Here is a 23,890-nt window from a genome sequence, read left to right as displayed (position 1 = left end):
ACCGCGAGAACGTGCGAACATTCATAGGAAATTCGTTTGAAAAAAGTAAAGCAAAGTGACAAATCCTAAACGAAATCCCGTTTCTATCAACTCATCTATTCGTTATCCATTGATAACACTAAGCGTCGCTTAGAATTAAGAATGCTTCCAACTACCAGAGAATTAAAATTTCGTTCATTCTTCGACGATTTCACAACACCTCAATGCCTACTCTTGCTCCCTCCTAAACGTTCATCTACCATTTCTTTATCGCGACAACGAGACCAATCCTCGCGACATCAAAGATGGAAATCCGGTGAAGAAGGCATCGTGGCCGCGATATAAAGAGAGATACGGGCAAGATGGGCAGGCCCGATAGTCGAGACGTCTGATAGAGCGAGTAGCCGAGGGCCGGGGCAGCGGCGCTGATATTGCTCGCATTAAACTTTCATATTCAATCTTGCCACCCACCGTTGGGCTCTTTCCTTCGTTCCCTTCCCTTAGCCGGAAGGTCGTGGCGCCGAGAGCAAGCTCGGCTCCGCATCAGCCCCACATGTAATTGTGTTATGCCCTCTTCTCTCCCTTCGAGCTCTCCCATTCTCCTTTCCGCGAGCTTTCCGCTCTTCTCCCCTACCGTCACGTTTCGTACTCTTCGTTCCCGCAATTTCGTGCCGCGTTTTCTATAGATTGGATTTTCTAATTCGCGTTTCGCCGTAGCTTCCGGCTTTACGCTGCTGAGATGGTTGGGTTTTCGGATGCGTAGCGGGATTACACGAGTTATGACTCGGCGAGAGTTGAGAAGGTTAGTATTGGAAGCTGTTTGCTACGTGTATGTGTGTGAATAGCGAGGGTAGGTGCGGAATGTTGGCTGTTTGTGGATTAAATATTTCGTGGTTGGATGGTTTATGCTGTATTATGTAATGGACTGGTTGGAGATTTATTATACGCGAAGGTAGGAATGCGTTTAGGTGTAATTTGTATCGGTATTGTAGATTTCGTTAATAAACAAATTTTAGTTACGATTACCTCGGTAATATCAGTTTAAGCTGCTTCATTAACAGGTAACGTGCCAAAACCTACAAAACCTAATCCTATCGTACTTCGTTCAGAGCAACTGAACCGTATGATGGGCTGAAAATTATACCGGTGACAGCCAGTTTCTAACTACTTCGATAAAAATAAATTCAAAGTTGTTAAAAGTTGTTTAAAATCTTTCCTAACGCTACTGTCATTTTCAGCTCGCCATATACCCACGAAAAAGCCTCGTATTTAAGAAAATTCATCTCCATATCGGTTCTTTATTCGGCGTGGCTAACGAGCGCTGGATGTGCAGGATAACAGGGACAAACGACAGTAGCACTCGACACCGTGCTCCCATTACACGTCCTCCCTCCATCAACCTCTCGGTGTCCATGGTTATTCTTTATTCGACGGTGTCACGTGTCGCATATTGTCGAACATGTAACGACGCGTCGTACGCGCGTCAGGTAATAAAATCGATAGTCCAGCCGGCCAGTTTTGTAGCTGTCGCTCACACTTCCGGTTAAAAAACTAAATCGGCCGGTGCTGCAGGTACCACGGCTAGAAAAATAATAGTGTTCGGGTCTGGTATTCACCGGTAGGCCGGGGATGGTTCCATAGAATCGCTTTGATTTGGTAGCGCTAGCGTACCTGTGCACGGTTTATTGTGCTGACCAGCGTTGATTGGAAATATTGGTTCGTTGTTTACCGTTATTCCCGGCGCGAGTATCTCAGAACAATGTCCACCGTGGCCCGGCACGTGCAACAAGCGCCGCTGTTTGCCTTTTATTCCGTTTCCTGACGATCTTTTGAGCGCCACCGTTCTCGAAACCTGTCAATTACGCTGTCGTATTTACGTACCAGCGTCCACCGTTGATCGAAACAAATAACAGACCGTCTGGCTTCGTATAGGTTATAGTATTATAGGGCTTCGATTTATTGTCATATTTCGAGAAACTCGCATCGCCTTGGTCCCCTTTTCTGTGTTCAGCTCACGAAGGGTAGCGCACCCGGATGAAAAATGACCCAACTATTTTTCTTCGATTCCTTACTCGATGGGACATAATACGCTGCTGGAAACGATTAGGACCACTCCCCGTATATACCGACCATTTTATTGGTCGATGAAGTATTCATTAGTTTCGATGCTGACGGTATTGGCTTTCGCTGGACTCTAGGTGTAATCTGATGATCTTAGAGGTAACGTGGATCCACGGGTTTAAGGAACCCCCGAGATTTATAATAGTGGATATAACCGACTTCCGTGACAACATTTGTTCTAAGAGGAATGCACGAATATTAGGAAATTGTGGCGGCATATTTTGATGTACAATATATTAGGTTGTCCAGAAAGTGTCTTTCTTTTACAGACACCTCTTTTACAGCGATGCATCTTTATACAAACATGAAACCTAATCTGTCGAACATTGTGATCTTTATTTTGATAGAACAAGAGGATCATATGTAATTCGATAAAATAATATAAAACGGAAAATGTTGTGCATCCATTATTTCCCTATAAAAGGAAAGAAACTTTTCTGACGACCTAATAAAATCGATACACGATTTATGATTTTAGTAATCATAAAACGTAGAGATACAGCTATTAAATTTTATATATACAATATTTCTACGAGGATAGAAAAAATATTTACTCGCGAAGATATACACCATTTATACATATTATAGGGAAGTTGGGCGCATCGTGCGAATCCTTCGAAGAGTATTAGCGCAAAGACTGAAAAACGAGGAGTCGTAGGGCGGCGAACTTTTCCAAGTAAGCTCGATGGAACGCGAGAGCGCGTCCAAGGTGCATTCGATGACCGAGCGACCGCCGCTGTCATGGCAACGGTCCACCGCAAACAAAATCCATCCCCCTGCGACGCGACGGTTCTCACCGCGGAAGGAATTCCCGTCGAGCTGAAGAAAGCCCGCGCTCGGTCAAAGACATGGGTCACCGCGAATTCCGCTTCCGGCCACTACCAGCCAGGATCAATCCTTGCGGAGGATTCCTTGTTCCAGGAAGCTCGAATCGCTTCACCGAAAACCTAACCCACTGAGAATTTACGAGATGCAATTTGTAGACCAGTAGGAAAGTGTGAAGATGTTTTACACGAGGGGATGTTTGGAGTATTAGGTTTAGGGAACAGGGGAAAGTCTCTGGTAACTTCAAGGGAATGAAGTAGCGGTTGGGAAAGATTGGTACGTTTGGTAGTATTAAACTGAGATTTTGACGTAATAGGTTAATTAGGTAGTTGTTTGTAGGTTCAGGATTTAGGGACGTTGAGAGTAACTTTTCTTACTGTGAGTTTTCTGCGATATGTTTGGAATACAAAGAGTTAGTTGGGCAGTTTTACTAAGAGAATCCTATAAACTGAGAATTATAGTTTAGTATTAGCGATTAGTGCTATAGAATATATAACTTGGAGTTATATTTTTTTATAATTAGAAACTTTTTATCAATATACTTTACGATTGGCGAGTTAGAATTCGAAATGGTCCGAACATAGGTGGAATCGATATTGACGAGTAATCAAAATGGACAGCGCAATCAAATTGCAATCTACGATATCTGACGCACTCGACGAACTCCCCTAATTAGTTGTGAATAGTGTTACGTCCGAGAAGAATCCCTTCGATCATGGAACCTGACGATTAATCTGGAACGTCGGTAATTTTATGCGTTTCGCCTAACGAACGTGGGGCATTTGACGAGGGTCGCGATGAAATATGACTGTCAGAAGATAAATTGGGGTTACAGCAAATTGCTGGCGCATTCAAAACTTGTTTATCCCGTGGCCAGTCCTCGGTGATAAATACAAATTAGAAATAAAGAGATGTCAATTGAAAGAACTGTAAAAATGGACATTGTAGTTGACGTTACGAAATTTGGTTCAAATTTTAAATATTTTCCCATGATCCATTCGTTTATCTTTCCTTTTGTTCTTGTAATTAAATTCAACGCTGTTCTTGAAGACTTTCATTTTATTAATCGAAAATTAAACGATTTTGCTAATTTTATAGAAAGATTTTACAATGGACAAGAAGAAGGAACAACAACGAACGATACGTGAAATATTTTTGTTTTTTCAATATCGTTCGAAAACTCAGGCAAAATTCACATCCTATATCATCCAAACGTCATTAACTATTCAGAACAGTTTCCCCGAAGTATGCTCATAATATCGTCATAAAAAATCGATTTACAAGGGATTCATAAATCCACTGTCGAAAGTTCTCGCCACTCCTCCCAAGTTAAACACGAATCCCCGAAATTTGAATAGCATCGACGCGTTCCAGGCTAGCCTTTCCCTCTCAACGCAGCCTAAATCAATATGAAGCTTTTACCCTGCGACGTAGGGGAGCCATCGAGAGCAGGACACGTCTGTGGGAGGGAGCTGCTCATCGGGTGCCCTTACGTATCGAAATTTAATATATAGAGAGATATAAGATCCATCAAATTACCTGATGAAATCGCTCGCGTACAAGAACGAACGGGGCCTCTTATCAAAGATTAATTACAGAGAGACAATACGTAGAAGACGAAAAGACAAGAGGAACGTCTAGACAAAGACCGGGATAAATAGAAATCGATATAAAGAATATCTGATCTTAATCTGTAACTGGTGTAATAACAAAAGAACAGAGAAGAAGAAGAAGTAAAAAGGAAACAACTAACCCAATCATGGTGTGAGAGAAACTACGTTTCATTTTCCTACGAACGGTTGCTAAACAATTCGTTTTACAGCCACGGCCCATTGAGGCTGGAACAACGTTCCGACGTGCCGGCTACGCGAATAAATACCAGTAAAGTATACACCGGATTGGATGAACAGAGAGAACGTGAAAAGAGTAAACGGTGCATCGTTGGAACAAAAATCGATTCGAGTTCCACGCGTACCGTTGGCCATCGATTCACTCGATACTTGGCCGTCTCACAGAAATGAATTCCCTTTTTCCTCCTCCTCTATTTTCTCCTTTCGTTCCTTCCTTTCTCCCTCTCTCTCTCTTCTTCCTTTTTTTTATCCTCTTCTTAATCGGTCGCTCGGAGAACGCGAACCACCCTCGCCGCTTTCGTCGGCGGAAAGAAGAGGATAGGCAGCGGAACGCTTGGCGGGTTATCGCGGCGGCACGATAAAGGGCACGGGGGAAAATACGCGTAAGAGGTTGTAGCCGGCGCGCACAATGTGTCTTTTTACTAACTGTCATATGCATAGGGAACAACGGGGACCGTCTACAGAGGCTGCTATCGAAAAGCAATTTCCGAGACGTCAAATGGAATGGAATAGAGTCGGGGAAAAGAAACTTCGGTGACATTTTCGTTGGTAACCCCCGGTGCCCGTGGCTCGAGATCACTTTCAGTGTGAGAGTAAGATTTCCTAAAAAAAGAAGAAGAGAGGAAAAAAATGAATAGAAAAGAGGAGATGGAGGAGGAGGAGGAAAGAGAGTGGGATGGGACTCGGAGGGAAAAGAGGGTAAAAAAGAAAAGCGAGCAAGAAATAGCAGAGGAGAAGCCGTATCTTCAACAGGTGCAAAGTGTCGTCCGTTGAAAGGGCCACTCCTCGTTTCGCCTCCTGCTTCAATCCCGTTCCTCTTCCTTCCGCTTCTTAAACCGCAAGGTCTTTGATGAAAGGCCTAAAGCTAGCGCTCACCTTTGGGGAAAACGAGCCGCGGTCCACCGCCGTGTCATAATAAGCCGATGCTCTGTTTGGCAATCTAATACATTTTCTAATGAGTATACGTAATAATTATCGTTTCTTTTCTTTTCATACGAAAACGATGTAGTTTGTGTCGTATTTAGTTGCAGTGTGAATTTCAGTTTGAACTAGTGCATCTATGCGTGTGCTTGTATAAATATTAAATACGGATAGCGTATATTTTATTGGAAAATAATCTTTCGTTTCGTATTGCTTTATTTCAGTTGTGTATTCTGGTACCGTTTTCGTTTGATGTTTTGAGACTCGAAGAAAATTTTGTTACGGACGAATTCATTACTGTTAGAAAAATCTCTCAGTATCGTAAGTAGATGGATAGATCGTTAGTAAGGCTTGTTTGGAAAAATGCGATATCTCAATAGTTTATCGCATAATTTTTTCTGATAAGTAAATTGATTCGTTTTACTTGCATATTTAATATTTCGTGCTATCAATACTTCATTAGTCATAAAATCAAGATATCAAGTTCAGGACATAATAATTCATAATTCTGAAATTGAAAATCTTTGTTCATAACTTTATGTAGTAATATGAAGATTAATGAATTTGTTGAATATATCAGAGATTAATAACCCATTTTCAAACATTTTAGATATAACTCACAATTATTCATTGGCGAAATTTCAATCATTAAGCGTACAAATCGGTCCAACTTCAATCTGTCAAAGCGTTCAATAGCATTTCAATTTTCAAATACAGACATTTCAAAATCAAAAACTTCTTCGTCTACATTACCTACATTCTCTCGAAATTAGCACACAAACTCATTAGCATACGAAAGCGGCTTACTGCAAGCCAAAGATATCTGATTTATAGTAAGAAAATTGAAGGGAAATTCAAAGGAGAAATTTATCATCGATCATTAAGCTTCCCAACTAAATTGTTATCAGTCTGTAGATTTTTACGTATTTATGAGAAATTGAAAGATGCAGAAACCCATGGAATGCACATAATATCCACGAATATATAAGATCCAAAGTAGAATATTACTCATGAATATTTAGTAGGTGGCAGAAATTCCTCTTCAAGTTCAGCTCCTTTATCTCTATTCACAAAATTCCAATGTGCACAAACACCGGTAATCTAATTATTATAGAATGCCCTATAAATCATAAAACGTCCCCTTTTCGTGAAAATAAACGAGCCTGTTTCATCGATTTACGAAATAAAGTCATCGTCGAACAAGAGAAAAACGGCTGCACGCACGATTGAGCGTAAAAAGTGGCGGTGGCGCATCGAATCGAGTGCCTGCGATGAAACTTCCTTTTGCTGAGCATAAAAAACCAACTGCTCCGCTTCTGCAACGTTTAATCGCATTTCGCGCGAACAGAGAGCTTCTACCGACGCTGTTTTTGTCCCATTTAACGAATCCTCTGTTTCTCGAGTACAGCTGCAGTCTGTTTATTTAACCTAAGAAAGATAACGAAAGGAAGCAGCCAGTTTTAGGACAATTCTGTGTGTGTTGAGGGTATGGTATACAAAGCAGTGGTGACGAGAATTACACGTCAAATAGGAAAGGTGGTCGTTGGTAGTGGCAACGTGTAATTTAAGAGAGGCTGGGAAAAGGAAGGGACTCGGAGAGTGCCACTTTGAACCCCTGGAGAGTCTTTCGTTTTCGTTGTGATTAGGTTATGTATGTTTCTGACGGAGGAACTAAGAAAAATTGCACTTAGCTTCTGAAAGAAGTCACTTGTTGGCTTGTTATAGTTCGGGAATATTGAATTTGGATTGTATAGCGTTCTCATACTGGCTGTTCCATTCATCTTCACTTTCATGTTGCAGTTAGGATATTCATAAATACGATACAGTGAAAATTATATATAGTCAGTGGATTTTTATAGGAATTTATATTTATATGTTCCAGTGAATAACTGGAATTTCGATAGAAATTTGTTTCTCCTATTAAAGATCATGATTTTCAAAACTTTGAATATCAGGTTCTCTGAATTTAAAAGCTTTCGATATTATATGTATTTTATGCATTTTTACACCTTCAAAATTTCGGATAAATTTGTGCTCCGTTCAATTTATCTTTTTCTTGCGCGTCGTTCCGTTTTCTATTAACGTTTCGACGTATATTACAAGACAAGCGTTTTCGGAACGTTTTGTCGCATAGCTAGCAACAGCGACCGTGTCACTGTTAGATGTTAACGTTTTAAATTAGTTTTACGTCACCGGTGATTGCATAATCGTTCATAGAACTTACGTGCTCCAACGAATGTGCAACAATCGCGCAGCACCGGGTGGTAACTCTCTAATTTGACTCGATTATATCAATCAAAAACAGTAAACTTGCAGTAGCAAAATTTGTTATTAAATAGTTTAACTTTAAATTAGTTTAAAAAGTTCAGTTTGAACAAATAATATAAGTGATTCGTATAACATTTTTTTTTTAAAGTTCACTGATGAAAAAATACGAATAAATTGGGTTAAATCGTGATTTTAACGACGTTGTTTTAACGAATCTACGGCAAGTTCTTTTTTAAGGATAGCCCAAGTTGATTTTATCGTTGAATATAAATATGCAACGACAGAAAAAGATAGGAAGTGAAAAAGTAAGTAAATGTCCTGGCTAGTAGCGTAGTCAACCAATCCTCGGGCAATGAATCACAGTTTCGTTGAAATAAAAAGTAGAATTATGATTTTTGCAACCAGCTATTTTCAAAGATATAAAAAAGCTGTTGTCAAATTAATATTAACCTGGTAAGGAAGAAAAGTAAAAATCAGAATTAGCCACGATTAGACCAACAACTCAGAACAAATCGAACGACATTCCAAAAACGTCACCATTCAAACTTATTCACAGTATAACTTAAAAATGATATAAATATTCTCAGCACTGATCATCGTGTACCAAGATAATTCTATTACTAGATCAAAGAGTTATAATCATCGCCTCTCTGCTAATCGACGAGTTACTAGGAAATATTTTAATGCATTAGTCCGCGGCAGGGAAAACAAACGTGGGAAAGAAGAAGATGTAGCAAAAAAAAAAAAAAAAAAAAAGAAAGAAAAATAGAAAAGGAAAAGAAAAGGAAGGAATAGAAACACCGGTAAAGATAGAGAAATTGAAATTTCAGAGTTCTGTATTTTTCCTCATTGGATTTACACTGTTTCAACGTTGAAGTCACGTTATTTTCGAGCGTAATGAATGGCCACTACACCTGTTACAGTCTATATTTCACAAACGCCGCCGCGCAACTTCTCTCGTCATCGTCATCGATACTATGAATTAGTTATCGAAGCGTTTCATTATTCGCGTACTGACAATAGCGCGGAAAACCGCAACATGCCGTCGCTTAGGGAAGTTTCCCTCTACGCGAGTTCCCCTTCAACTTTCTTATTTTATATTCTTCGAGGTCGGTCGTTTCCTGGTGGGATGACCACGGCACGGCGTCACGACGTCTCCAGTCGATACGATTGGTCGCGATGGAAAATAAGAGAAGCAAAACGAAATTAAACCTGGTCAAATACAGGAGAAATTAAAATAGAACGCAAGAAATTGAGAAGATGGCTCAACGCAAATCGATATGACGGTACAGGAATTTTTTAGAAAGAATTATTTTCAAATTAATCGCCTAAACATTCAAGATCTTAGATTAACTTTGATGAAACACCACATAGCGCCCCGTTTGCCTCCTATTTTTTGACCCAGTTGTCTCAAAACGTTCAACGATTCGCCTATTTCGTTGATCGCGATAAAACCGAAACTGAAGTCACTTACTTCCAAGTCGCTTGCTTAATCTGAACAAGGTTTCAAACATTTTGGCTCTACATATCTCGGCCGCAAAACATCTAGTCTTAAACGCTTTAGCAGAATTCAACTTGCCCATAGAACGTATAAACTACTCGCTAAAAGGTTTAATGTCTCGAAAGAATAAATTCCTGTCGGCAAGGTCCCGTGTCGAGATACGTCGACGACACATGGCACAATTAAAATAGTAATAACATCTTCGCGGGGATGGCGACGGAAAGGAGATTTAACGCCGGTTTCCGGGCATGAAACAATCTCAGTCACGCGGCGAGCTATGTATCAAACAGATTAGAAGATCTAAACCCGCGGTATTACGGACCCGGAAACGGTCGGCTCGTAACGTATTTCAACGGGTTATCGTTCGCCGCGGAACACAGCCATGTCGGCGAGATGTGCATTGTTAAACAGCGAACTCGGTAAATTCATTATAACGAGGCGACTACTTCGGGTGAAACCGGGCTAAGTTGAAACTACTTCCAAGTACGGTGGATTGATTTTACCGCTTTACACTTCGAAATCAGCCGAGTTCGCCAAAGTTAAAAGCTTCCTTCCGGCTCGTACGGTACGTAAGAAATTTCCAGCCGCACAACGCGTTGTCCGTATGCTCGTTTAATCGTCTGTACTTTATCGTTTACACCATAGCCTGGTTTTTTCTTGGATAGCTTTTTGATCTAACCTACGAGAATCCGGTAAGGCGATTAGAAATTAGAATTGACGACTGTTGAGTGACGCAATTCCGAAAATGATAAACATTACAGTTCATATCCTGAATTTTTAATCAATCTGTTTTGCATCGCGTTAGCTTGAAACGTAAAAACTGATGTGATAACGTGACCGAGTAGCAGGCAGTTTAATGTCACTTGCGAATATCCTATAAAAATCTGCAGGAGAAAGAGAAGCGATTGAGAGATTTCCTGGTCCAGTAATTTGAGTGGAGGACACCTTGCGAGTCATTCCTTAGCCATGTTCAATCAACCACAACTATATATAGGTGAAAAAAAAGGAATCGAAATGTCTCAGTCAAAATTTACCTACGAGACTTAATTCTTTCGCGATACAACGTTAGAAACACGGTTAAGATGCAGTGGACGAACAGTGAGACTCATAGCGTGAATAATTCCGTCTGTTAACCATTCATTTCACGGCCGATATAAATTATTACCGGCAACGCATTAATTTCCTTTGCGAATAATTAACAACCTGCCGGACAACGAAACCTCGCTCGGGCCGGCGATGGTCAGTCTTAACCCCGGTCGCCGCCATCGCCGAAACGCCCAGTAACCCCCGTGCATGGTCGACATCTGAAATATTAATCATGACTTACACGAGCCGCGTCCCGGACCACCGGTATTCTCTACCTGCATTATTAAGTGGACTCGCGCACGAGCGTAGGCTCGACGGTTGTGGCGGTGCAAAACGGATATGAATACTACCAACCTTCGATGGTGTTATCTTGCGGCAAAAGGGAAATGCGATCACATAAAATATCGAATACGTAAAATCTCCGTTATAAACATTGATCAGTGTTGTAACCGATAGCGCATCGATGATTTACTTTTTGTAGACTAATTTCTACTTAATCATTAGGTCGTCCGAAAAGTTTCTTTCGTTTTATAAGGAAATAATGGATGCACAATATTTTTCGTTTTTAATTATTTTATCGAATTACGTATGATCCGTTTTGTTCTATCAAAATAAAGATCACAATGTTCGATAGATTAGGTTTCATGTTTGTATGAAAATGCATTGTTGTAAAAGACGTGTGTGTAAAAGAAAGACACTTTTCGGACGACCAAATATTACAGAGATGATAATACCTACATTTGTTGTGCATTTATCAACGAAGAATCATAAAACGCAGTTAGCATCAACGCACTCAAGTGATAACGTCGCAAACTAGTCGATACTGTTCTATAGAAGAAGAAGGAAACGGCGTGGTTTTCTAGAACGAGAACACTCCAGGGACCGTGGAAATCCGGACGAAAAACCAATAAATCACGTTGTGTTTAACGAACCTTCATGTTTCTATGCACGCCCTTGGGAATAACAGGCAGCGGAAGTGTTGTTTTCACAGGCTGTTGAGCCAGCCGGTCTGTAATGTTCGAAAAGAACGAAGACGATGACGTTTGCTGGTCTCGTTACGCGAGATGCATCGCGCAAGTATACTCGAGCGAATTACGAAAACGTTGACACGACCGTCGTCATTATCCCTTCGTTTTCACCGCTGTAATGGACAAACTTGACCATATATAATGTCTCTGTGACGAAGATCCAATGCGAATTGCCTTAATTATGTACCTCGGTCCGCTTCTACGTTTGTTCTAACCTATTGATATAGTTTCCTTCTTTTCTTTTTTCTAATTTTTATTTTACCTTCGTTTACCGCTTTTCTTTTTTATTTTCCCTCTTTCCTATCATTCTGTACACGTTGACGAAACACAATTGTAGCAGAGCCAAAAGCTATCTAAACGTCAAAGCCATAACTGGACTAGTAATCTGCGCGCGATCGTAAATGTAGATTCGGCTGTATAAGTGACAAACTGTCTCACGAATGATAAGGGATTGGGGATCGGCTAATATCCAAAGTTGTACTATGATCGTTGTTCGATACGATACGATGTGGCTATCAAGCGATAGATGCGAAACTACGCATACCGGTCTAATATTTCTGAAGGACAAGAGTTATCATCCTCGTTCTATTCGACGTGTATTCGAAACGTTGAAACATGCGCGATATTGACAGAGTATTTTATCTTTAATTCATATTCCTTGTACCTAGCACCAGTGCAAACACAATGGCACATCTATTACTGTTATCAGTAATAGCTAACCTCTGTAGTGCTTTTACTGATCTATCGAATATGTTCCAGCACCTCGATCACATATATATCTATATACATTTATCTTGATGCATTGGTATACGGTGGACATCCACTTACAATTATCGTAAGTTGCTTTTCAAATGAGTCGTTAATTCGTAACTTATGTGGTGGACGCTTAATCACATAAATATTCAAAAACTTATACAGCATAGTGCTACGGACTACAGAAATGGTAATATTCACTTATTTATTATTAATAAACGATGCAACATCTCACAAGGCGTATTTTTCAAATTGCTACCAAAACGTAATTACCAGTTATTGATTAATTCGATTGTACAGCATTACAAAAACAACTAAAGCTGTTAAAGTTCTGGTTATCAGTAGCACTCTGCTGTTAATTATCCCGATTTAATTAAACCGAATTCTATTAAAAAAGATCATATGCTTCTCTCAGGATCCTATCTTACGTATAAAGGTCGACTGCCGCAGCTCCGGCTTCCAATTCAATCACCGCCATCACGAAAGAAGAAAAATAACGCTGCGGAGGTGGTCCGAGGGACGCGCCATCTAGCCCCGGCTAAATATTTTACGCGCGCGACCCATTAGATCGGCTAGCGTAATGGCTGGCAAAGTATTAAATCCGTTCGACGTGGAAACAAAGTTAGTCTGGAGGGCTGTGGACGATCGCAGTGGTCGATGGCGGAACGACGTGGACGCCTCGTCCTCCTCGCCTTCGTCTCTTCTCTCGAATTTCTCGATCCTCGACGCGGCAGCCGCAGATGACGGCAAACTGCTAATAGGAGGCAAGTTTTAAATGCGTGTAACGTAATAACGCGTGCATTAGGCGACTACTATGGCGTCGGCGTCGTCTGCGGCGGCGACAACGATAGCGGAGCCATTCTCTGTAAGGGGTAGTTTGCCTGACAACTCGATTACACGATACCAGCTCGCCTGAGTGGCAAGTGGTGATATATGGCACGCATATACACAGCGCCCTCTGCTTCTCCAGTCACTTAAAATAATGAGAAAGCTCGGTGTATCGGCTCTACGGCTACGCTCGTTTTCACTTATCCTTTTTTTTTTCCATAGCGATCCCTTACTGTACCCGTTGTAACAGACTCGACGTGAAGCGCCCTCCGTGTCCTCGTCGTTGTGGCTCTTCGCCGATCACTCTTCACTCTCCACTCATCTAACTACTCCAAGTAATTACCATGGTGAAGCTACTTTTTACTCTTAATTGAGTAATCGAAGTATAAAGCACGGTTAGTAGAACGGTCATTGCATAATAAATTTGTGTTGTATCGTGCAGCGGATAGTAGAAGATTGAGCGCGGCTTTATAAGAGGCCAATGTTATTAAGACTGAAGTACGGCGGTTACATGCCCCACTTTTGGTCGCTGAAGGTGTAGAGTAGGGATGACGACGAACGTCATATATTTAAGCTTGGAATTTCTCCTGTATTAATAAATGTATAAAAGTAAAAATACACGTTTTGCAGATATTTTTGAAGACTAAATTTGTAAAATCATTACGACAATTTTCCATTCGATTAAATTCCTGGCAAATGAATGACAAAGCAAAGCAAGGAGTATTGTTTCATTCTTAATTAATAACCTCGTTTCGTTTGATAATATTCGTTTACGGAATTTAAATAAATTCGTTTGAAAGTGTCGCTACATTAACCATGGAAAGTGTCTTTTTGGTGCTGGAAACACGCTCGCTTGGCAACGTAACAACCTGGTAAAGCGCCCCCATAATCGCGGCAAATTTAAAGGTAATTATTTCGAAATAAAATCAAGTGTCGTTTGTTCAACTGTTAAATTAGACATGTAACGTAAATTAACATAAATCGAACAATTCTATAAAGAGTATTGTGCACTAGAGCATTTATAACGGTACGCCAATGTTATTATCCGTTTTACCAAAAGGGAAGTGTACACAGTTCTTCGCACAAAGGTTACACCTAATTACCGTCGACCCTATGGCTCGGTTTAATCAGTAAAACGCCAAAATTCAAACTCCGGATTCATTTTCACCTCATCCCCCCCTGAAACGAGATAAAAGAGACCCATTCCTTCTCACGTTCAAAAATATCGCCCCACGTTCGTGCAAATATTAGTAATCATTACAAAGATCAATGCAACGCAAAGTTCTTGTAATTTTACTCGTGCTTTCACCCAGTGATATCTACGATTTACGTTTTTGTATAGAAACATCGTTTCTCTGTTTTATTGTCGACGAATTTCTCATGAAGAACGGATAGAAGTGAATAACGTGGAGCAGCTTATTTTCGCGGTACAATATCATGGTTATTAAGTAACCTTTTACTCGATAAAATACGAAAAGTTTAAGCCTAGAAAATCTAATACTAGGCAAGCAGCATACGCCAAATAATTGCAAATTAGCAATAATAATAAAAACGCAACGTATCGATATTAAAAAAAAAAAAAAAAATCAATTCACTAATCATCAAGCCTCTGTTCGCTGTGGATGTATTATAGTATCGATCAAATTACATATTTGAATGCCGACAAATACTCGTTGGAATATAGATAACATCGTAGACAAAATCGTAAGAAGATTCGAACGTTGATTAGCAGAGGTTGCGTTTGATTTCAAGTCGTGGCGGTGGCACGGAAAACGGTTTAATTACTCGACAGCAATAATAAAGCCAGAGAAACATCGTCTATCTCCCTTTTGGATCAAGGGGCAAGGAGCGTTTCCTCGTTAGGGTAACCTTACCTCCGGCGTGTTTATTCTGCCGATGAGAAGCCGCATCTACGTAAAACGAGAATGATATTTACGACGATGTGGGTATGTAGAAGCCGGAACGAGCTTTATGATCAAGCTGTGCCTCGGCGGAAGGAAGGGCGGGCTTGCCACGGGAAACGGGAGATGCGTATCCAGTTCGTAATTTGTGTGTAGCCAGTAATTTCATTCTTGCGCCGATTGCGATGCCTGTTGCTTTATAACGCCGCGTCGGTTCTACGATTACCGCTCGATTTGTGATCTTCATGATGAATATTTAACCAAGGCACACATTCTATGCCTTTGATTATCGATGTAAAATGTAAAATGTAAAATGTCAATGAATAAATAACGAGATGGTTTTGTTCAATATTACTGACGATTGTTGAACAATCATCGACATTCTTCTGGCGTAAAGAACTTATTTTTACACAAATAATAATAATAATTTTTGCTCATCCTTTTGAAACACACCGTAATCGTGGCAATTTCTAAGCCTTCTACGCTTACAATGTATATGAATGTCTCTCAAAATAAAATAAAAATTCTTTTATATTATCATCTATCAAGACACTCTCAAAAGCAGCAAAATTTCCCCGACGAATCGCGTTATCTTTTCGTGTAAAACTATTCGACGTTCTAGAAATCTCATGGCAAAAATCTTCCATTCAACTTCGCAGAGAGCGGCCGCGTCGCAGCCCAATATTAACGGCCGGCATTATCCAGCGACGCAGACGTTTTATTTCCACTTGACCGCCAATATATTCCGCCAAACTGCCTGCAAATGCCAGCGCTTCGTAAGCTGAATTCAACGGAAATCGCGCGATCCTTCGTTCGCTACAAGCAATAACAATCGTACTTGTCTGTCCATCGCGATCGTTCAATCCCAAAAACCAACGGTTTCCCTTGAATGATGGACGAGTAGCTATCGTTTTAATGGTAGCTTGAACATCGTGTAAGGAAGCGTTGTGGCAAGGATTTGCAGGAGAATTTATTGACAATCAGGTACACATGTACGTATGTAACGTGCTGGACCGTGTTGCGGTGGCGCCTGGTGCTCGATATAGCCGCCAGCGGAAGCTGTATCCGCGCTTATGCTCGTTGCATAGGCCTAACCTGTACGCCGTTCATCTGCCATTTACGTCATGCGAATATTAGCCAGGTCCTTTGAAGCAGCTCCCGCATACCGCTAACTAGTCATGCGCTATGTTACATCGCAGATTGCCATGCGAGTACACGTTTGGCTCGCTGTCTCTTTGTGTTGGATTCCTTGAAAATATCATGACTCCAAGTTTGCATGATTTGATGGTATTTGATACAGGTAAATGTGGTAGTTTGAATGGGTTTGAAATCAAAATATAAAGATATATTTTAGCAAAGGCATGATTATTTTTCCAAAATTAATCCGATCTTGTATAATATTAAATTTTATGCGTTATGAGATTAATGTTACTATAGCCTCATCTCGATGATGGTTATTAGCACAGAGATGGTTACACGCTTCCATGCAACGCATAGCATTTCTATAATATCTCTTCTAAATTTGACCACAGCCACAGATCTCGATCAGATCCCAAAAATATACATACGCAGACCTTGTGCATTCTCCTAGAAAGGCCACGGCAGAGTTATTCTCGTGTTTGTCGACAGACGCGCAGTGAAGACGGATATACGCGCCGAGACGACAAGATTTGTCAGAGTTTTCTTGTTACGCGGCAGAGCAGTCGTTCCGATAGAAATTCGATCCGGTGCATTTTAATGAACCGGTTCGCTGGCAATAGAGTGATTTAAATGGATCGACCGTCTGTAACACAATTATTCAAGAGATCGGCCGAGGAGAGAGGATCCCTGTAATTTGACGTTCAAAGCGATTCCCAGACACGTGAATTTCGATCGCGCGATCAGACGTCCTTAAATTATTCATCCCTCCTGAGAGCTGTGGCTCTCGTATCTTCTTTTTCTTATATTCTTTTCCTCTCTTTCTAGTTTCTCGAGCGTCGACGAAAGAATAAGTGGAAACGGCGAACACCGCCTTTTCTTTCCCTGTGTGGCGAAACTTTCGTATTACCTTGTAACGAGCATTGCCCCGTCTCTCCTTCGAACTTTCTCCACCTAATCTCGTATATACGTTAGCGTCTTCCGCCTCTCTGACCACCGAATGTATGTTGTTAAGTTTAATCTTGAGTTAGAGGCCTGCTAGGTGCCCTTTTTCCGGAGAAATAGAAATAGCAGCGGTGCTCCGTTGGGAGTGACTATACACAGTCACTTACGAAGGTAAATTTTTCCTACACCTTTGAAGAGTACCATTTTTATTTAAATAAAACGTATATATATAACATCTATAGTAGAACGATAAGAAATCTTAAGAATTCTTTCGGAAGAAATAATCTGCAGTTAATTTGAATTGATATTTAAATATTCGAAACAATTCTAACTTCAAACTGTTATTTCTGCGTAATTATCAACGAACGATTAAAAATACTGGATATACCAGTGACCGGATGGAATCGGTTTCAACCGCAGCTCTGTTTCCAGCGATGCTCCGTGATCGTTCGATGCGTATTTTTTTAATTATTCCCGAACGTCACTCGATTCTTTGAACGACGGAACGCGAGAACGAATCGATAGCGCGAAAAGCGTTTCGTTATCGCTTGGCGAAAAAACCATGTAGTTTAATTTCTCGTCCCGATCATTTGCATGTATCACGGCAGTATTTTATAAAGCCGGAATCTCTGGCGGCCCATTAAAAATTTATTCTCGGCTTAACATCGTTTTCGAAGATCCGCAAGAACGTGCTCGTGTCTGCGACTCCGTAATGCGTTGTAAGCCGAAAATATTCGCCACCGAGACGGAAAACTCGGGATCCACGACTATCTTGATTCACCACCGCTGAAGTGTCTTCGACTCACATTTCCTATCCTTTTTCCAGACTTTCGCGTTCCATTATTTTACGCGATATTTCAAAGCCCATCACTGCTTTACGCGAACGTAACAGCGAAAATGGTTGATAATTTCTTTATAGTAATTGTATACTTTATAATAGCCTATACACTATAATCTTAAATGAAAGGTAGAAAAAAAAGATGAATTTTTGATTTTTATGAATAAAGCATTCTAAAAAAAAAAAAAAAAAGGAAAACATATTGTACGTTTCAATAATGTTCGCATGGACAAAAATCTTCCTTCGAATGTTGCACACGAGAGCGGAGAAGAGTAGGGTGCGGTAATTAACGCAGTAAGTTCTACCCATGATTCGCCACTGTAGCTATATCTGACCGCATCAAATTAATAGTTCGCGGCGTCTATGTAAACGCGACGCGGAAAATCAACACTTACAATGCCGCGGGAAGCTATACATTATCCGGCGCGTTATCGGAATGGCGCGCGCGCGGAGGTCAATATTTTCCATGGAAAAGCGGCGAAGCGTGATGTGGCAAACCGTAGTCCGGTGTGTAATGAGTTGACAGTGTAATGTACGGAGTGAATCGTAGATCTAGAGACACGGTGGGAGCGCTCTCGATATCGTGGACATCGATGTATTAATGACTCTACAGGGAGAGGCTAAGGGACGTTATCTACACTGAAACGCGGCCATTACGAGAACTACTTTTTGAAGAAAATAAAAAATCCTTGAAATTTGTTATTAGTATTGACAGCGAATTAATATTATCGGTGAAATTTTCCAAGCGCCCGTATCGCAAATTTCGCGTGCAAATCAATTTTATTCCATAACAGTATCAAATTTGACGGTATGTATACCGAATGAGTTTTACATTTTATTATTATTATTTTATTTTTAATTGAGTTTTACAAGTTATAAATTACTTGATTATTCTATTCGATGTATAATTTGAAGATTATAAAAAAGAGTTCTACAATGTAAACCTATTATTTGATTAATATTATTAGATGGTAAATTATAGTGAGAAATTGCGTCAAACACATGAGCGGTTCATCTATATATATATCAATAAATGGTAAAGATAGCAATGGTTAGTTAATAAGAAATTTTTCATACATATAGATGATTTAGAATTAAATTGAGGATTAATGTAAGTCAAGAAAGCGTTGAGAAGAAAGAAAACACATTAACTACTATTAATGGAACCCGCTATCTAGTGGCTGATCTCCGAGCGGTATTTTCTCACCGCTGACTCTCCATACATATGGTGTCCGACAGGAGGATTATATTGCGTTAATGGTGATGTCGATTCAGAGGCTCTCTGCAGGAGGTCCTTCGGTGAAAAATAATCCGTGGACACTTTATTAGGTATCACCGTTACGTCCCGTGAAAGCATAAGTAGCAGATCGCGTTACGGACGATTGACAGGCCTGTTACCGAGGAAGCCGCGTTCGTAAAACCCGCATTGTCGCACGTTCCTCGTCTTATATCACGGATCGAAACACTTTTTACGATCTCTCGCCTCGAATAGAGCGAATAAAGCTTTAATAACAGGTCATGTCAGCTTTGTGTATGTTCACCGCGTTAAGGTTCGTTTATATTATCCATTTAGACCCGCAGCGATAGCGACACGGTTTCGTTCGGACAGTTAATTTTCTATTTAATTAAATATGATTATTTATATAACGTCCTGAACGAGTCTATCATTCTTCGTAAGAATGTTTTACTTTGTAAGATATTAGGTTGTCCGAAAAGTTTCTTTCCTTTCGTAAGGTGATAATAGATGAACCACAATTTCTGTTTTACATTATTTTATTGAATTAGGTATGATCCATTTCGTTCTATTTCTATTATTACGTTCGTGCATAATTCAATAAACTAATATAAAACAAACAATATTGTGCGTCTATTATTTCCTTATAAAACGAAAGAAACTTTTCGGACAACCTAATACACGTTAAATTTGTCGCAACTCGTATCAATTTCTATGAAGTTGTATCAAGTTTGCATAAAGCACATTCTATTCAGACAATATACCATTAGAACTTGCAATTTAATTTAAGGGCTTATCATTAGAGGCATGCAATCTATTCGTTAGTAATATCTGTTGGTTAAAGGTGATTTATACGAGAAATTTTAGGAATACGAGGAATAAATAGTTTTTCTTATTAAATTCAAGGTATAGATAATTAATATCAATTTCTTATTAATAATATGTTATATCTACTTTGTTCGAAAATTTGGCATAGTAACTACGTAATATAAATCTTGAGAGGGGTTTGTGTAGCTATACGAAGACGCTATTGATTAAGGATTTTACTTCGATCCAAACGCCACCTGGGTATCTCGCGACAGGAAACAGATCGCGTTTACGTGATCCATAGCGCTCATCAATTATCGTTCTCGGTACTCGAGTGCGACGCAGCCGGTCGTGAAGTTAATTAACCGCGTGATTCCAAGGCGACGCGGCGTCTGGAGTGTGGCAATCAAGCGTGTCTCGCAACAACCATTTCTATCTTCAGCGTCGTACGTGTTTCGTACGTTGTATCCGTCATATCGATCCAAATACGTCTACGTATACGTTCTGACGATAAGAAGCGCGAAAAGAATCGAGCGTCTATGACTTGGCCAGGCAAAGGAGTTTCATAACTCAAACAAATTTTCTTAGGAGAAACGAGAAGCTATTTGAAATCATACAAAAAATCATTACTAAGCAACTGAACGTTGGCAAAAAGAATAGTCTGTAAGAAACCATGATCAAATATTATTGTCGAAATTGTTCATTCCTAGCTCTTGAAATCCTTCTTTAACGACTCTTAATGTTCTCGCAACATAGGTGTGAATTATTTAAAATCGTGATACTTTTGAAATACGTGTGCGATATAGCAACACGTAACAGTGAGCTTCGTCTTCTCATCTCTGTATAGTATGTACGAAGCATCGATAACGAAAGGAAAGAAGCTACTGGCACAAGTCGAATCCCTTTGCGATCGACAGGCGGTGGTTCTCTTTCGACACGCTTCGAGTGTGGTTACGTGACACTGTGCCGCGACGAATCGAGACTGGTCGAACCGAACGAGTCGAGTCAAACAGCAGCAGCGAGGGGGTTTGAAAGAGGGACAGGGCGGAATGGGGATGGGAACAGAGAGGAAATGGGAGAATAGGGATGAAAATGGGGAACGGCGATGAGGGGTCGAGACTGAGCGGCGTATCCAGGCCGGGAGGGAGCGGTAATCGGCAGCAAGTGAATTGGAACAAATGCAGACAGACGCGAGGTGGGCTGCTGGCTCGCTTGATACCGCAACCAAGAAATATAGTATAAACCGAGCACTGGTATTAATTGAGTTCGCCCCTTTCGTCCCTTGTAACCTGGCCACCCCCTTCTCCATCTTGCTCGTCTATTTTGTCCGGTTTCAAGACGAATCGATGAAACGTTCCAAAGGGAGAAGTGAAACGGCAAGTCGTGTCGAGGATCGCGCGGAGAGCGGTCGGAAGTGGACTCGGGTCGGACGAAACCTTCTGACATTTCGTGTGTCTCGATATAAGTAGCTTTAACCTATTAACGCGTTGACTTGCACACCAGGTTTATGTGCTGATGTTTGTCGCTGATTCTTTCGATTTGTAATTCATTTCGATTCATTTCATACGATTTCGTGGCCAGATAAAATAATTCAGACCACAGAATGTCATTCAAACATTTCATTCGAATAAATGGTATCTATAATTTCTTGTTCACATAGCTGACAGTTTACGTTCAAGTAAGTAAATTCAATCAGCAGAAGTTCATTTGATCAGACACTAGCTAAAATCTCGTTTTGACCAGAGTTATACAAAACGAATATTCGTTATATATGTACGATATAGAATTATCGTGATTAGAAAAGATGGTACAAGTGCGTTGCAATTTGATCGTTTAGGGCTACACGTTTCTTAATTTTACCATTACAAATTTATCTTTTACTTCTTAAATAAAGTAGGTTAATTTTTAATACAATAACTTACAGTTTCTACACAGCAGATTATTCTTCCATCAAAATACCCTGTTGTTTATTAAACCAGCAAGATTAAATATACGCAGAAGGCACACGGGAGAGTAGTTTATCCAAGATTTGTTGAAACGCGAGGATTACGACACGCTCACAGTGTATGGGACAAAGATTATACGACGATGAAGGTGGTAGGGTACGAATTTGTAGATTTAATCGGGATAACCGGCCGTATCCGAGGTCAAATAATGGTCATGCAACCGGAACGCGCGATATTAAACTATTATTTGCGTAAGTAGTAATCCAAATAAGCCGTCAATGATAATGCAGTTATGTGGCGTGTGATATTTATACGGCGTACCGCAAACGAATCGCGTAATCGATACACGGAATACGCAAACGAATCGCAAACGAAAGCAATGGTATAATCGTATACGGATAATTATCCGTGGATACAAACAGAGTCGTTGAAAATATCCATTCAAATATCGATCGCATCGTTTGAAACCTCGTTTCTAAACGTACCGCGTCAATCTATGCCCCAAAATCGATCTTATTGAGTAATGATACTTACTACCAATTTGATACAAATTTTAGGCGAAATTACATGAAACGAGATTAATCCGTTCGACGAAATGTCGTGCATGCGAAAATACGAAGATGTCCTTTTGGCATCGACAATTGTTGTGCTGGAATCTCACTCTTTTTTATTATCACGACTCCAATACTACAAGACTATATCACGATGATCCATAGACAATACATACGACCAGTAATCTAGTATTTTATTATTAATCACGAAGTCTAAATTCAATTTATTTTTCTTCCATATTATAGGAAGCAAGTTTTTATAAAGTCTTGTTTAGTAGAGATACAACTGGTGGTCACGGAATACCTGTATTAACCAAGATGCAAATGCGGACGGTAAGCGGGCAGCGCTGCATTTTTAAGATATTGTTTACTGGAACACGGTCCACGACGCGGTGCTGCGAGCACCCCACGCTTGGCAATCTGGGATTTCGCCTCCGAACTTAATATCCGGCCGCGCTCGTAGACGACGCGAGGAAGTAAAACTAATTTCGTAAATCCTTTAATCTACGCGTTTGCCAGGGAGTCGAAGGAAGATTATGGAAGCGGGAAGCGGTGGAACAGGAGATGGAGGAGGAGAGGAAGGTTGAACCGAATGGCCGAGAGCGTGGTCTGCGCCTGTTTGATGGAATATGATGAACGAGCCACCGTGAACTTTATTATTGGCAGCGGCAGATCGAGTCGAAAGAAATAAAAAAAAAGGGGAAAAAGTTGCCGTCAGTCAGCCAGTGTGTATCGTTAAGCCGCGTCCAGAACGAAGCTCTCTCTTCGCTTCGACAGGCCATTACTCGATGATCGCGCCTGTTCGCGCGGCTATTTCCCCGACCTGTTCGTTTCGCGCGGCCGATTTAATTGTTGCAATTGAAAGTTCATAGGTTGCTCATTAAGTCGCTCGTTAAAGTTCGTTTGAATCCAGCCGGAAGACTGGCCGAACGAAGGGTCATCCAATCAGAGCTACGCCTTAGAAGTCGAATCGTTACGTTAATTTCTTTTGTCTAGGAGGCGGACGGGCTCGATGAGTCGCGAACCGTGTTTCCGCTTAATGAAGATAACGGTTGTACTTCTCGTTGCGAGATCCTTTTTTACGCTGGTTGTAGATATTTGTATAGAATTATTGTAGTATTTCACTTTGCTTCAAATCGCTGGCTCCAATTTCTTTTAAGTTTCTTTTTTTCATTAAGTTAGAGATATTTGTAATCGTGTTTAAACCGCAGAAGCATCGTTTCATTAAGAACGACTTGAATATCTATTTTAAAAATTACTATCAATTATCGATTCCTCCTTTAATAAGCAATCGATTAAAAAGTAACGTTAAAAGACAACATATACTATCGCTGTTCCTTATTTATTCCAACGGAGCAATCAATTAGAAAG

The 23,890-nt window shown here is 40.4% G+C and overlaps 1 protein-coding gene across 5 annotated transcripts in view; it reads right to left on the bottom strand.

Moving 5' to 3' along the window:
- The window catches only part of Ten-a (Teneurin-a transmembrane protein), a 697,656-nt gene that overhangs the window by 403,982 nt on the left and 269,784 nt on the right, over positions 1-23,890 (bottom strand). The gene's annotated exons all lie outside the window — the stretch shown is intronic.

Source organism: Bombus fervidus, chromosome 1, assembly GCF_041682495.2.
Source record: "Bombus fervidus isolate BK054 chromosome 1, iyBomFerv1, whole genome shotgun sequence".
Classification (NCBI taxonomy): domain Eukaryota; kingdom Metazoa; phylum Arthropoda; class Insecta; order Hymenoptera; family Apidae; genus Bombus; species Bombus fervidus.
Note: the sequence above shows the minus strand (reverse complement) of the source record. Positions and strands in the feature narration are given on the sequence as shown.